The sequence below is a fragment of the Silurus meridionalis genome, chromosome 8 (assembly GCF_014805685.1).
Source record: "Silurus meridionalis isolate SWU-2019-XX chromosome 8, ASM1480568v1, whole genome shotgun sequence".
Lineage (NCBI taxonomy): Eukaryota > Metazoa > Chordata > Actinopteri > Siluriformes > Siluridae > Silurus > Silurus meridionalis.
In genome coordinates, this window is record NC_060891.1 from 21,497,097 (window position 1) to 21,514,353 (window position 17,257).

The window sequence follows — 17,257 nt, forward strand, 5'->3', positions numbered from 1 at the left end:
GGTGTGATTTTGGTCCACTCTTCTTCCAGTCTCCTCCACAGTTCGGTGACTGTGGTGGGTTTCTTGGCCATAACTTTGTCGCCAAGGATTTTCCAGAGGTTCTGTATTGGGTTGAGATCAGGACTCTGGGCAGGCCATGTCATTATTTCAATGTTTTCAATTTCAAGGAACTGCTTTACCCGTTTTGCTGTGTGACATGGAGCGTTGTCCTGCATGAACACTGCGGGCTGATTGGGTGATGAACGCAGGGAAGGAACCATATGTTGTTGAAGAAGGTTCTGATAAACATTTGCATTCACTCTGCCATGTAGCTGTATAAGAGGCCCAACTCCTGCTGCAGAAAACATGCCCCAAGCCATAACACTTCCTCCTCCACTTTTCACTGACTTCTTTACACACTTTGGGTTTAGTCTTTCTCCAGTTTGTCGCCGAACATAATGTTTCCCATCAGACCCAAGTAAACTAAACTTGCTTTCATCACTGAAGTGAACTTTGGACCAGTTCTTCTCTGTCCACACAACATGCTCCTCAGCAAAGCTTAGTCTAGCCTTTTGATTCTTTCTGCTAATGAGAGGTTTGGTCACTGCAGAGTGGCTTTCAGTCCAAATGCTCTTAAACGTCGAGACACTGTATGACGAGACAGATCCTTACCCTCTTCAGCGCTGAACTGGTGAGCAATTCCAGCTGCAGTGTGGAAATGATTGCCCATTGAGATCCTCCGCAGTATCCTGTCCTTTTTTGTATTTGTTTTCCTTCTTGGTGGACTTGAAGGAGTTTGTGATGTTGTAAAGATTCAATATTCTTGAAATCACAGATTTGGAACGACCAACTTGTCTTGCTATGGCTGATAGGCTCATCCCTTTGGCCTTCATCTGAACAACCTGCTGCCGGAAGCTTTCAGTCACTTTAGAACGGCCCACCATCTTGCAGAGTCAGTGAAACTGGAAGTTAGGCTGCCAGTTAAATAGCGGTTAACAAATAATCAAGGAGTTTAGCACCAGGTACCAGATTAACACCAATAACTGGGAGGTAATCTGAAAGTGTTTTCTAATTTTGATCAGTGTGTTTTCTGCAAATTAATAATAGTTTTTTTTTAAATGCCTTAGTTATTTTGTGGAAAAGGTGTTCTGGTAGCATGGTATTGACAGGACAAAAACTTCTTCAACTGTTGAGCAGTAAAGATGAAATTATTTCAGAATTGTTCAATTGTTATAAATTGTTCTCTAATTTTGATCGCCAGTGTAGATTTGGACATGTGATTTAGATCACAGTAAGTCATAATAGAATTCAAAATCAGCAAGTACTTTGATACCAGTGGTGGATGAAGTATGCCAACCATGTATTTGAGTTAATGTAGAGATAAAATATTACTCCAGTGAAAGTTCGAACAAAGTAGGGTTTGAATACTTTAAAGTGCACCAGAGACCAAAAAGATGGAATAAGGGATATGTTTATGCCCAAACCTGAATAATCTGGATGTGTACTGAGGCAGTGATTCCTCCAGTGAAAGTAAAAGTAAGTAAAAGTACAAAAGTGTTTTGCCTTTAAATGTAATTAAGTATCCAAAATACTATGATTTATTATAGCTTTAATGTTTCTATTATCATTTTTCTCCACAAGACTCTTTACTTCATCAACTCAGTTTTTGTGTAAAGGCTCTGATGTGACTCTCAGAACACCGATCTATTAATAGAATGATTCTAATGAGTCAAACACTGATTGATATCTACTACAATCAATTCTATTACAAAACCTTTTTTCCTACTACTTCAAAAAAAGAAAACCACGCAAATAAGGTCACGGGTTTTGTGGCGAGTTCAACTCAGGGGTTTCTTCCATCATTTATTCCTCTCTACATGTCCTGCTTGCTGTTGAACTGAAGCTGAACTGTATGTTCATGCTAAGTAGATCCACCAAACGGCAATCAAAACAAGTTCAAGAACAGACCGCACGCTTCAACCCTGATCCACCCTGGCGGCTTGAACGGTTACGTTTTTATCCACTCGTAAATACAAAAAAAAGGTACGACTGATTTCGCAAAATGTAGTTGAGTAAAAAGTAAAGTAAAAGTCTATCAAAACGGAAATACTTGAGTAAAGTACAGATACATGAAAAAGCCAATTAGGCAAAGTGATAAATTACATTTACTGTCCAACACTGCTTGATACCTAGTTGTGGTTAAAGGCAGTTATTTACAGTAGAAAATATATTTTAGCTCCACCAAAACACATCCTGGGTGATGGACTACTTTTGGCGGGGTTTCAAACAAGTCACATCAAGCTCACTTCCTGATCTAGTGACCCATAATTACACTCTCCCACCATCCTCCTTTAGGGAAAACGGCCGTCTCACAGGATATCCTGAAGTTTCTTTCATCCGTAACACTTGGTGTCATGCTCTATTCACAAGCTGTGTGGAATCCAGACATACTCCTGCCAAAGCATTTTAACAATGTGTATCCAAAGGATAAGAAAGAAATAGGCTAGTAAGATTACTGGCAAAAAAGGCAAAAAAAGACTATTCACTCGAGGGGAAGATAAGCACAACCTTGTTTCCATGCCAATTCCTCCACAATGGTCTGGAATGTAATAGCTCACCATAAATTAAGAACAAAATGTAAAAAATAATAATAATAATAATAACAAACCTAGGATTGTTATTGCACACCCTGCATTCTGCTTGGCGACGTGTGTGTGTGTGTGTGTGTGTGTGTGTGTGTGTGTGTGTGTCAGCGAGGAGAACTGAGTGGGCGTTTGCCAGAAACTGAGCTTTCAGAAAAGCGGAGTGTGTGAGCGGAGAGATCATTCTTGCCAGTACCGTCTGCTTGCCTCATTTTGCAGACCTCTCCTCCTACAGGCTGACCTCATTTGCATAAGTGATCCCTGATTTGCATGAGCCTTCCTGACGAGGAAACAGGTATGTAAATGCATTGTGTGGGGGCAAAAACCTGAACCACCTCATTTCACCCAGGCCACATGCTCTTCGCTGGCCAAAAAAAAAAAAACGGTGCTCAGAATTTCCAAGGGGTAATTGCTCCCTGATGCACGAATGCTCACAAGACCTTCAAATAAATTGCAGTGACACTAAATCTTACTTACTTAGAAAGGAAGAAATGATTATTATATATATATATATATATATATATATATATATATATATATATATATATATATATATATATATATATATCTCATTTCTTTCTTCCTAAGTTCCTAAGCAAGTAAGATTCAAAGTAAGACAGTTAACGATACCAGACACACACATAAGCATTCTAGACTAGTTAGTCAACTAATACATTGACTAGCCCTCACTGTGGTGAGAAACTAGGTGGCAGGTGGTGGGAAATCCGAAGCGTAGAGGCAGATAATAAAAAAGCAGGCTAAATGTCACTATCCAGTCCCGCATCAATCATCCAGAAGCTCATGTCAGCTTTATTGGAGAAATGTTTCAGATGCAGTTTAAGCCAGAAAATGGTGGTTTAACTCACTGGGTTTGTTTTTTTATTTCAGTCTCTAAAAAGCTCCCAGGTAGACATAACATCCTCCAACTGAGCAAGGCCAGTTAGCTATCAGGACAGCTCTGTGCTTCCATCAAGTTTTTATATATATATATATATATATATATATATATATATATATATATATATATATATATATATATATATATATATATATATATATTACATTAAACTATATTTCCAAAAGTATTGGGTCACCTGATCTTTCCTGCTATATGTGTTTCTTTTCCAAACTGTTACCACAAAGCTGAAGGCACTTAATTGTACAGGACGTCTTTAAATGCACTCTAATAAAATAAAATTTTGTGTTCACTTGAACTTGGAAACCCAAAACCTGTTCCAGCATGGCGATGTCCCTGTGCACAAAGTGAGCTCCTTGAAGATCTGGTTTTCATGCTTTGGAGAGGAAGATCTTAAGTGGCCTGCTATAAAGCTCTGATCTCATCCCTACTGAACACCTTCAAGATAAGTTTTAACGCTGACTGCACCCCCAGGCCTCCTCACCTACATCAGTACCTGCCTTTCATAATACCCTTGTGGCTTATGAACACAAATATCCATAAACAATCCAAAATCTAGTGAAACATCTTCCAAGAACAGTGGAGGGAATTATAAGAGCAAATCGGGAATAAATGTGGAATGCAGTGCTCGAAAATCACATACCGTACTTATGACCAGGTGACAATACTTTTGGCAATATAGTGTATATAGCTGCAACAACTAATCGTAAAATCGATAATAATCAATAATGAAATTCGTTGTCAACGAATGCCGTTTTCGATTAGTTGGGCTGCTCAAGTTACGGTTTAGCATGAAGGCAAGATAACACAACTGCTAGCGAAAATGTGGAGAGTACAGGGTCAACCGGCAGCAGGAAAAAATGTGCGTCCCAAGTCATCCAAGGCATAGGAGCATTTTATATTAAACGCAACAAAGAAAACTATACCTGCAAGTTATGCAAAACGGAGCTTGTGTGGGATGCAAGTAGCACAGTGACGCATGAACACGCGAACATCAGGGAAGAAAGCGAAACGTCAGCACGGTAATCAAAAACTATATGATCCTCATCATGTGAAAATGGTGTAGTTTAATGAAGTGCTATTGTGTAAACTGTTTGTTTGTAACTTCGGGACAGTCACTGGATCTGATCTGGCGTGACTTGCGAGCATCAGGTTGCACAATCAGCTCACTCGCGACATCGTGATGGAGTCCATTAAAACGGTGCGAACAAACACTAAATCTAAAAGCAGCAAATAACAGCAGCAGCAAACGAGTAAATTTTACTCTCTGTTGTGTTTCTTGGTGAATGTTAACGCATTTGTACACCAATGCATAGTTTTTCCTTTTCTTTTATTTATTTTTTTCATAATCAAGCCTTTTAACTGGCTGCGTTTCTCCGTTCCATTCTCTTTCTAGCGTATTGTTTCAGTATCTGTTTTCTTTTAATGTTTGTATATTTCATTTATGCACATATTTAATTATACAAGATTAAATTAAGTATATATTCTAAATGCTTATATCTTCACAAATGAACAAAGTGTCTTTGTATCTTTTAAACAGAAATTGTCAAAACAATGTTATATTTAATATAAGCATTTATTTTATTTTATTTAAGCATGGTTGATAACTTGCCATCTTGCAAAATACAATACAAATGTGGATTTACACAAATTGCTTCACCTTGCATATTCAAATGCTGAGTTTCTTTTTTTTTAATAGAAAGAAACAACTCAGCATGGGGGGATTTGTTCAAAGGAGAAATCCCCTATGCACTCTTTAACAAACAGCTACTATAAGTTTTAAAATGTCTAAATTCAAGACAGTTATACTAACTATGTGGCTTTTGCATTATTTTAAGTACGCTTTTATACATGAAAACCCTGTAGGTTTTATATAGTTATAAAAAGCAAAACATCTAATGAGAAAAAATAAATAAATAAATTTTTATCTGATTCATCGGGGGGAAAAAAGAAATAAAAATAAAAATATTGATTGACTAATCGATTAACAAAATAATCGTTAATTGCAGCCATATATATATATATATATATATATATATATATATATATATATATATATATATATACATACATACATACATACATACATACATACATAAAAACACACAAGATATTGCTATAATGGCTGTATTTTAAGGCTGTTTTTTTCAGAGGACAGTAAATATACAAGCTGTACACTGACTACTATAGAAATATACCTTGAATATTTTAGAGTATTGTCCCTTGAGAAGATTTTACAAATATGGTTGCTGAAATGTGAGGGGTGTACTTACTTTTGTGAGATGCTGTAGTTATATAATTTTGGACATTTCTCCTTGGATATATTACAGCACAATGAAATTCTTTTCTCTTTACATATCCCATACGAGGTGGTATCAAAAAGTTTCGAGTCTTGTTTTGTAACACGCCAACAGATGGCAGCACAAGGCTGCACGCACAGTCACAATGTGCACTGACCTTTAGTGAGCCAAAAGACATCATCTCGTGACATGTGGTCAAGCATAAATATGACCCCCATATCTGTTACAGTTCAATTGCATTTCAGACTGGAAACTGAAGGCAAAATATCTCGAAACAACATTCATCCAGGAGAACCACACTGCAGATGTACTGGCTGAGGCACTGTCAAAGGTCACGCATCACTACTGACAACGGGGCCAATAACATCTGTCGTTCAATTAATGGAGCATTCCACCACAGCTGGCTGCGACGACGAGAGCTCCGGAAGGTGCAAGAACAGCTCAATCAACCTCAAACTATGCTGATAATGGTAAGTCAACAGACAAATGGATGTTATTTCTTAGTTTAATGTTTCTCCAGAAATATCCTAATACAGCCTAGCTTAATTCTTATATACTACGGAAAATAACGAAAACTTTAAATGTCATATTTTACAGAGTTTATCTCTACTTTAACTTAAATACATGGTCTGTGTACTTCGTAAATCCACTGCCAGCAAGCATTATTAAGCTTCAGTGTGACTTATTAAGCACACAATCCAGAGTATGCGGCTGAAATTGACGGATCTAATCGATATGCCTGCGGAAGAATGTTAAGAGAGATGAGCATACAGAGCATAATGGTCAGAAACAGACTGCCTGCTGCTATGCAAAACAACAATAATAATCCAGGAAGACAGGATAGAGAGACATGCGCACACACCCGAATGTTTGCCTTGAAGGCATCATCTTTAGAAGCTTTTTGCAGGTCAAAGGGACCGTCCTCTACCTTTTCACTTCACAGCTAATCTGCTGTAAACCGGTTGCTTCAGGGCTTAAAACCTTCCCTGCGTACAGACATGATAATTTGGGGGAAAGATGGTGCCTGATGATAACGAAGAAAAGAATGCATGAGGCAATTTGTGTGAAGAGATTCCAGTTTTTACAGCCAGACTTTGGGAATTTCCCTTACACAGGTGTTGTTTTGTGAACTTTTATTCGCTGTGCTCTGCCTTTAATAGCAAAATGACCCTCATATCATGACCCTCATATCTAACTCCTGTATGACCCGGGAGACGCGATGTTATCCATTCTAACGAAATCGTCCAGATTCCACGTGGGAGGAGCGGTCATGAGAAAGTTCACGTGTCGGTGTGAGAGTTTTTTTTTTTTTCCTCTGGACATTGTCTTATCAGGAGAGACGTGAGTTTATTGATGAGGCTTGCAATCCAGTTGGCTCCTTTTTGAAGAGGAAATTGTACATGTACTGTACTGTAAACTCAACAGAAATTGTGAATTGGTAATGTTTTATTTACTACTTTAAATGAATAATACAATAATGTAGTTTTTCAAACATTTTTATGTAATTAATTAGTACAAACTCTTATGAAAATGTTACTCCGAACTTTCGGGCCACTCACGGCTTTTCACCAACTATCAGATTTTTCGCGAGTTGCTCTTAGTCTGGTTCCGAATGAAACGTTGCAACCCATCGAGTTCCCGAAGGTCAAGGTCGCGAGTATCGAGGTTCCCCCTGTATACGCACGTTGGCACTGTTCATATTTGCATTGTATTACTACAAAGTTGAAGACTTCTGGTTCAGTTAAACTACAACAGTTACTACAATGTTGGAGACATACAATTGTATTGTACAGTCTTTGGATATGGTAGCATCAGAATTTCCATTCACCTGAACTAGGAGACCAAAACCTGTTTCAGCATGACACTGCCCCTGTATACAAAGCCAGCTCTATCAACATATGAAAAATCTTGGACCTCAAACCAATGGAACACCTTTGGGATGAATGTGATGGCTGACTGCACTGCAGGCCTCCTCACCTCACCTGCATCACTACCAGACTTTACCTACACCATTGTGACTAAATGAGCACGAGTCTTCACTGCATAATCTAGTGGAACATTTTCCCATTAGAGTGGAAGAAATTATAAACGCAAATAGAGACTAAATATGGAATGAGATGCTGAAAAAGCACAAATGTTGTAAAGTGTTTAATAGCTGCACCATAGATAATATAGATATAATGATATTTGTAGATTTTCATGCCACACTTATATTGTTAATATCTTGGGCAGTTATGTGCAAAAATATGTGTCATAATAAAAATGAGTTACATGTGCAATAACTTTTCCAACTATTATTTTACTCTGACTTTCTGCCATCCCCCTGCTACAAACCCCATTTCATGCTGCTACACTGTTATACCTTAATATGTACATTTACTTCTATTTTCTTATTTGTACTTAGGTTTTTTTTCTTTTACTGTGCTTGAACTGCAACCAAACAATTTCCTTATGGGATCGATGAAAATATTCTGATCCAACATATAAATAACAAAAATATTAACCTTTTAATGGTCTCAATGACAAATCACTGATCAGGAAATGAACAAGAATGAAAAACAGAAATAGTTGCTTAGTACAGAGTAGCTGCTCCTACTGTTATTTTGGTTAAATGTTTAAAGCTTGCGTGTAGCGATTACAGACGGATTCCAGCCTTAGTGAAAGAGGAGTCAGTGTTGCTCCATTTAATGTGGATGAGCTTTCTGATAAGCAGTCGGGTGGTTCAAATCTTTTGTGTACTTGTCAGGACGTGTTGAATTTTACATCAAGCATTTAAATAATCATTTTAACTCTGTGCACAAGAAGATTATATAAGTGAAGTTCCCTGTTTCTAGCCCACCACCACCACCAGCACCAGCACATATAAATAATAAAGTAAATGTTTAGTTTCATTCTTGCACATTGTCTGAACAATGGTTTTTTTATTACGAGTATATATTTTGCAGCTTGGTCCTTTTTTTTTTAGGTTTGACAAGGAGGTCTATATTCTATATTATACTATATTATATTATAGATAGTGTATCCAAACTGGTAGTATATTGCATATAAAGAAGTATTGTTCCTTAAAAGAGAGAGAGAGAGAGAGAGAGAGAGAGAGAGAGAGAGAGAGAGAAAGAGAGAGAGAGAACAAAATGTTAGAAAACAATAAAAATGTTATTAAGCCTTTCACTTTGAAGTAAAAAAAATTTTTATAAGTATATCACATTACAATATACAGTGTCAAATAGTACATTCTATTATTAATAACAAACTTTACAGAGTACATGTTTGGATACAAGTTCCTTTTCGCAAACCCAATAGAACGTTCACCTCATTACTCTGGGATTAAAAAAAAAAGAACGGACCCAATCGACCTCTACAGGATTCTTCACATGCATATTGTTCATGTTTATGTTGCACGCTAAACATTTTATACATGCACACACTTGTAGTTCCTGCATTTGCACCATCATAACTTTGTGTTCTTTTGTTTTTTCCCCAAAGTCATTATAATTAATGTGCTTATGCTACGTACATGAAGGAGTCACAGAGTAAGAATTTCATTGTATGGTGTAACAGAGGGTTTCTTGTGCAGTACTTATAACAGTAAACACTTGAATCTTGAATTTCCGCTCTTATGAAAACTTTCCGATGACAGAAAAATCCCTGCCTGAAAGCAACTACTAAAACCAAGCGTATGTTAAATAAATTGGCCTGTTTTACCGAACTAACCAACATTATAAACACTAAAGTATCAGAACTTGCACATTAATATAACCTGGCTTTACAACCAGGACGCCTGTTGGACTAGTAGACTTGCATTCAAAATGTTTATTAGGGGTGTAACGGTACACAAAATTCACGGTTCGGTTCAATTACGGTACGGTTTGGGGAAGAAATGCAAAACATTATAATGCTGCTCATTTTTATTAGTGCAGTTTATTATTAAAACAATAAGAAATGTCAATAACATACCTGCTTGGTTAAATAACATCTAAAATAACATTTTATAATACTTTATAAAAAGTTTTGTAAAATAAAACAGAATAAATCTAATTCATTTAACAGACATCTTTATTATATCGATTAATTAATTGATTACCTTAGCGCAAATTAAATTGATCACAAAATGTAATTAATGGAAAAATGTTATGAAATAGTTGACATTTGTTGGACCCCATTTTGGTAATACAGATTTGTGTGTTACATTTTCTAAAAATATATTCTACTTATAACAAATGTCTTTCACTCAATCGATTTTTCCCCTTTTAAGAGAAATTCTTGGAGTGGACATAAAATGCGAGAAGTTAAATCTTTAGGAAAAGTGTATTTTTGGTTGCATCCTGTGAACAAAAATGAAACAACAATTTTTTTTTTGTTTGCATACATCATTTAATATTAGCATTTGAATCCAAAAAAAAAAAGGGCATTATTTTTCCTTAGACACGGCACAGCACAGAGAAATCGGTCCCTGCTCTGCTCTGAATTCCTCTGCTCTGTATGCCTAAGTCAGAGGTCAAAGCCATTAGAGAGCTGCTTTATTGAAACTGCACATTGTTGGCGCTGTAGAAACACAATAGTCCACTGAAGCAGCAGTGCTGAAAATAACTTGACAGACTGGACGGTCTGAGCCTGCTAACCTCTGGCCGTCTGGCCGCACCTCTCTGTACGCGTTCAATATCAGGGAGGAGAAAGGGTCTTATTGTGTCTGACGTGGCTCGGCCCGTTCTCTCTGGCCGTGCGGGAAGCCGAGGTAAGGGCAGGACACGCTCGTGCCACCGATGACCTCATCGCATCGGCCTTGTTAGGGGTTACCAGCAAAGATCGGGATTCCCGCAACAGCGTGGGCAAAGAGCACAAAGATGGCTATTGAGAGCATAGAGGGAAAGAAAGAAAAAGAAAAGAAACAAGTTGGGGAAAAAAAGAAAAACACTATGTCGGCAGGGATATTTCGCAGACGGCCAAAGAAGGCCTCGAACTCCCACAACTGTTTCGAATGTGACCGTAAGCCACAATGCTGGCGAAAGAGTGCGATCGCTATGCAGAAGACTGTCTCCCGCTGAGGACAATAAAACAAAGACCTACACAGGTAGAGTGATGCAATATTTACGGTGTGAGTCACTCCAAAAGTCCTGTCTGCCTGGAAACATGCTCGGATTGGGAGGAGGACAAAGCAATCTTTCACCACACCAATAAGTTTATGTACACACACACACACACACCTTTTACACATTTACCCTCCCAGTAAGCTGCCATACATGTTGATGCATGATATTAAAAGATCCCAGGATCTGTTTTATTAAAGGCAGCTTCTGTTGTGTAAATTGAACACCGGAATGGCAGACTGTACAAGTAATACTGGTAATATTTTACTAGTTTCTTCTCAGTTCTTCAGATTAAGCAGTAAACTCCAAATATCAGTATCCTGTTTTATCCTGACATAGATCTTTTTTTTTTTGGGTTATTTTTAGTACCATGCCACTATTCACTGGGGGGAAAAACAGAAGCAGATATTCCAGCACTGTCAGCATGGTGTGTAATTTCTAGCTCTGACTGTTTAAATTCCACTTACGCACTTGTGTTTCTCAAAATATCAACTTCCTGATGTCTGAATTCAAACCACCACTTTAACCCTGACCAGGCAGCTACTAAGGATGAATGAAGAAAAAAAAAAAACATACAGGTAGTCTTAGACATACAATGGAGATGTGTATCGATGACCCCATTTTAACTTAAAAGCACCGCAAGTCGAGACATGTCCTAGCCGACTCAGGAGTTTTAAAGAACGGTAAACAGTATGGGGTAGCATACAGCATTGTTAATAATTTATCAAATACCAGTACATAATTTAGCAAAACAGAGCAATTTACATCATTTTACTGTAAAATATACACTATATTTCCAAAAGTAATGAACCTTTCCTGCTATATGTCTTTCCACAAAGCTGGAGGCACTCAATTGAACAGATGGCGCTATAATAAAATTTTGCATTCTCCTAAATTCGGAAACCCAAAACCTGTTCTAGCATGGCAATGTCCCTGTGCACAAAGTGAGCTCCTTAAAGATCTGGTTCACATGCTTTGGAGAGGAAGGTATTGAGCAGCCTGCTATAAAAGCTCTGATCTCATCCCTAATGCTGTTGTGGCTGATAAACAAAAAATATCCATAAACACTCCAAAATCTAGTGGAACATCTTCCCAGAAGAGTGGAGGGAATAATAAGGGGAATTTGAGACTAAATGTGGAAGGCGATGCTCAAAAAAATCACATACCGTCCTTATGAACAGGTGACCCAATACTTTTGGAATTATAGTGTATAATGTATATGCATGTGGCGGTCCGTGAGCGGAGGGCGGAGCCGCAGGAAACGAGCAGTAAGAAGCACACCTGGAGCTGATGTGACTAATCGGTGCGTTCTGTTTCAGGGTCCGGTGATGCCGATAAGGTACACCCCAGCAGCATCCCACCGCGTCAGACCGCATATCCCGCTGCTACTTTCGCCTGCCTCACGAAAACTTGTCATATCAATATCAATTGTCATGTCATATCAATAGACAATAGTCATAGTAAGATCAATAAATTGTAAGTGGAACCATTGTTACTCGGGGACTAACTGTATTTTGGTTTTTCCTATAGGGTTCATATCTTTCTAACCTCCTATTCACATGTATGTGGAACACACCATCCTCTTAATTATCTCAAATAATTTATTCATAACCCTGTTCATCCATATGTATACATTATATATATATATATATATATATATATATATATATATATATATATATATATATATATATATATATATATGCGACAATAACCGTTATTTTTCTTTCTATTAAACTAAAACCGTGAAATGTACTCCTTCCCTAGTAACACGTCTGCGGTTAAATCTGTTACAGGCGTGATTGCAGAAGTAAAAGGCTTTCACTTGCAGTCTGCCATGCTGATGAAAGCTGAAATGTACCACAATGGAGCCATGCAACAACTTCCTTTCCTGTTTGCTCCTCAGAGCTTTTGCGACACAATCCCTGTCAAATCACAGAAATGTGCAGCTTCAGAAGATCACGGGGTGTTCGGTGCTCCATGGCTGAATGTTGATCTGCCAGTGCTGTGCCAAGGACAGATGTGCCGTGGGCTTCACGCCTCCAGATTCTGCACTACTTGCTACAGTCTGGAGGGAACGCCCAGTTTTTTTCTTTTTTTCCTTCTTCAAACCCTGCGACTTCATTACTCCCACACGGCAGAGAGTTCTAACTGACATTATATTTTATGAGTCTGGGATAATGGTGGCATCAGTGAGAAATCAGCACAGAAAGTGGATTATAATTCTAATTATATAAGAAATAAAGCCTGACAAGGCAGAGGCTGTTTTTTGAAGCAACATTGCACGAATAATGCGCCAGACAATTGCGAGTTACGTTTACTTGAACTTTTACGCCATTGGAAAACACCCTTATCCAGGGCAATGTATTAACTGAGCAGTAGAGGGTTAAGGGTTCGCTGGCTCCCACTTTCAATTCAATTCAAATTCATTTTTACGAGTGAGCCTGTGGCAACTCCTTCAGCTGGCATGAGGAAGAAACCTTGAGAGGAACCAGACTTACAATGTATCTGGGGGCACCAAATGTCTAAATCCATCCTCAAGGTTTCTGTGTTGCTCAGGAACTTCATAGATCTTTAGGGTGTTTATGTGGTCTGTACAGAGTGGTCTCCTATTAAAAAGAGACATAATTAAGGAGTTCACACAATTGTTCTATAAACTACAAATTAATCCTGAGTAATTTTGACATTCTTGACGGACCATTTTGTCCTGAATAGAAGACGATATTCTTCTTTTTTTTTTTTTTTTTTTTAGGAAGAAGCATTTCAATTAATGATGTCCCATATCCAAGGTCTAGACAATATCAATTATTACCATACACCTGCGAAAATAGATGGCGCTAAATACAGGTAAGCCGGATAAACTACCGTCGTTTACAGTGTTAGGACCAAATGATGGCGAGTGAGTATCAGCAGTATCAGTCGGCCAAGTAAATCAGCATGGTGATAAATGTTTATTTATCCGTTACAGTTATCTAACAACTGTCAAGCAGACAAGAAATACGGCATGTCGTCTTATATTCGGGACAATATGGTAATATGGCTGTTTATTAAACTGGAAAAAGCAATGTTTTCCATCCTGAGGACTCTCTCATGGAGGAAAACCTACCGAGTTCAACAAATTCGTGGCACTGGACAATTCTGATGTAATACACATTTCAACAAACACCTATCAGAAAAGTTCACAATTACAATATTTTGACAAAATACAAAAAACAAAACCCCCTTACCCACTAACCAGCACTTTATTATAATTTTAACATCTGGCAACCAAGGAAAATGAAAGCTCACACATGATTTTCTTTGAGACACGTTTAAGCAAATCGAGCAAAACCTTTTAAACTGCTACAGCACAGGACAAAGTGCTATCCATTCCCTTTCTCATACACTACACTAGTCAGCTGTTCAAGTCATCACAAATGTGTTCAGTAAGATTGAGCTCAAAACTCAGAGCTCAAGATCTACTCCATAAACCATGTAGAGCGTATGTAAGTTGGATTTGTGGGCAATGTCATGCTGGACTAGGTTTGGGTCTGCTGGTTCAAGTGCAAAGATAATTTAATATTTAAATACGTGTGGATTTTTACCAAATGAAGAATTATCTGAGATATTTTTTTCACCGTTCACATTTGAACCCGAATGCGAATTTTAGATGCTTGGTGGAAACCCGAAGGACACGTGTTACATAATCACCGGTAGCTTGATGAGTGTCCAATTCACACTTCGCAATCTATGCGCCTTCTGCCTCTATGAAGATTTGTGCACAGATGCTGCTGGAATTATGCAAAGCGATGTATATTTGCCCTGGTGGTTGGTATTTCTTTCAAAAGCAAATTTTTTTCTTTCTTCTAAATGTGTAGAAATATGATCAAAAAGTGCAGCTTTGTAGCCAGGAGATTTACCAGGAGGGTAACATCATTTCATCATAGGTACCGCTTTGATTTTTATCTCGTTACACACACATTCTTTTCCAGGGTTGCAAAGTTTTCACGGAAACTTTCCATGGGAATTACCATATGAGATATATGGGAATTATGGGAACTACTGGGAAATTGTAAATTGAGAATTTACAAAAAAAAATTGAATAAATAAATAATCTTGCAGGATAATCCTTGTTAAAACAACCAGATTCAATGCGGTTTCAGTTGAATTTCTTTCCTGCACATTCATCAGTCACATGCACACATCACAATTACTGCAGGGTTATTGAGGTCATACCGCCTACATGCGATGTGCGTTCCTCTGTAACAGAAAACGGATCATCAATCCTGCACACAAAATAGTGACAAAAATGGACGGATTCACGTAAACTACATAGATATTACATATATTTATGTTGAAAACGTTCTTGAGCTCTGCGCAACAAAATGATTTTTTACGGGATTTCGAGGATTTAGCTACGCTCCCCCGTACCTGTGGAACTTACATCCTCTTAGTATCTGCAGCAGCAATTCTGTCTCTATTTTCAAGTCTCGTTTGAAAACACATCTATTTCTGTCTTTCTGCTGAATAGTGTTTTATTATTTTAACCTGTTGTTGATTGTTTTGTTTTTATTGTATGTAAGGTGTCACTAAGTGTCATGTAAGGCGCCGAAATATAAAATCTGTTAGTATTATTCTTTTTTTTTTTTTTTTTTACTATTTATGCAATTGACGACATTGACTAAGGGCCCATAAGTGGCAGTGTTGGCACTTGAACTCATGACCTTCCAATCAAAAGTCTAAAGCCTTAACCACTAATCTACCACTTGTTCATGTGATGCTCCAAATTTGCCTTTATTTCCTTGAACCACACTGACATGTTTAACCGTCTTCTTTGGCTCGTAACACTCCAAACTTCCTAAAATGTTACCAAGATCATCAATGACACAAAAGCAACAAAGCTTGTCAGAAAAAAAGAAAAAAAAAAAAAGAAAATTTTTACTGGAACACCGTTCCCCCACCTAACTTTTCTTAGTTATTCCTCATCGGTTCCAGTGAGCTTTGTGATAAAACTGTAGGTCTGAAACCATTCCCATATCTGGTATTGGGCTGTGCAGATAAAAGCTACAATAATCACACAGACTCATAACTCTGGAGAACAGGAAGGAACAGGAAGCAGGTTTTAAGCGTGCAAGTCTAGGTTGGACTGGATCTCTTTATGGGCACGCCGAGCTTCATTGTTGTGGCCATTGTGTGTGTGTGTGTACGGAATGCATGGTGTCCACTTCACGCAAAAGGAAGAGTACAAACGCTGCCACTATTCAGTGTTCCTGACCTTGACTCTCTCAAAGGGAGTGCTGCACTTTCTTTAAAGTGTGTTCATGCGTGCCATGATCAAATACCAGCAGGATTGTTATTTAAGAGGGTCAAGTGTTGACAAATTCCTTAATTAAAAAAAAAAAAAAAATCCCAGTTTCCCTACATGGTGAAAGAGAAAAACATTTTTTTTATATTATTATATAATATATAATACTTTTTCATGAACACATTATTACAAAGGAAACACCTATATTTAATAAATCAAGATCCATTACAGGGTTTCTGGAGTCAAATTTACCACACAAATTTTACACACCAAGTCAAATTTAACACAATAAATAAAATAAATAACATTTTGACAGAAACACACACGCAAATATGCTGTTAGCAGCTGGTATTTGTCAACACTTGACCCTCTCATATAACAATCCTGCTGGTATTTGATCATGGCACGCATGAACACACTTTAAAGAAAGCCCTCAATTAATTTTTTTTCAAGCCAAGTAATGCTATCACCAAGTAACTTTCACTTCCACTAAAAATGAAAAATAAAATCAGTTTTACGTGTGTGGTACAATCTGAGAGATTCACGCCAGCAACAGAAACTGATTGGCTGTTGCATGTTGGTCTCATTTTTATTGTAATACATTAAATTATATTTGGGCTGGTGAAAGAAAGATCTACACCACCACGGTAACTAACAAAAACAAAACAAAACAAAAAAAATTATATATATATATATATATATATATATATATATATATATATATATATATATATATATATATATATATACACACACACACACACACACACACACACACACACACACACACATTCTCAAGTGCTTCTGGAGCATTGCAATGAGCATTAGAGGTAGCATTACATGGACATCGGAAAATTAAGACCTGTTTACGATTTAACTTTTTATTTTTTTACTTTTTAAGATTCTGCAGAAAACCTGCAATTTACGATAAAAATTTTTAAAGAACAATTTCTACGATTATTTCTTTTATTTTTGTCACCTTACAGTTTTCTTTTACAATGGTAAGAATTATGCAATAGCCCATAAACTATTTTCAAAAAAATATTCAATAT

The 17,257-nt window shown here is 37.4% G+C and overlaps 1 protein-coding gene across 1 annotated transcript in view; it reads right to left on the reverse strand.

Annotated features, from left to right (window-relative positions):
* The window catches only part of babam2 (BRISC and BRCA1 A complex member 2), a 96,564-nt gene that overhangs the window by 58,138 nt on the left and 21,169 nt on the right, over window positions 1-17,257 (reverse strand). The gene's annotated exons all lie outside the window — the stretch shown is intronic.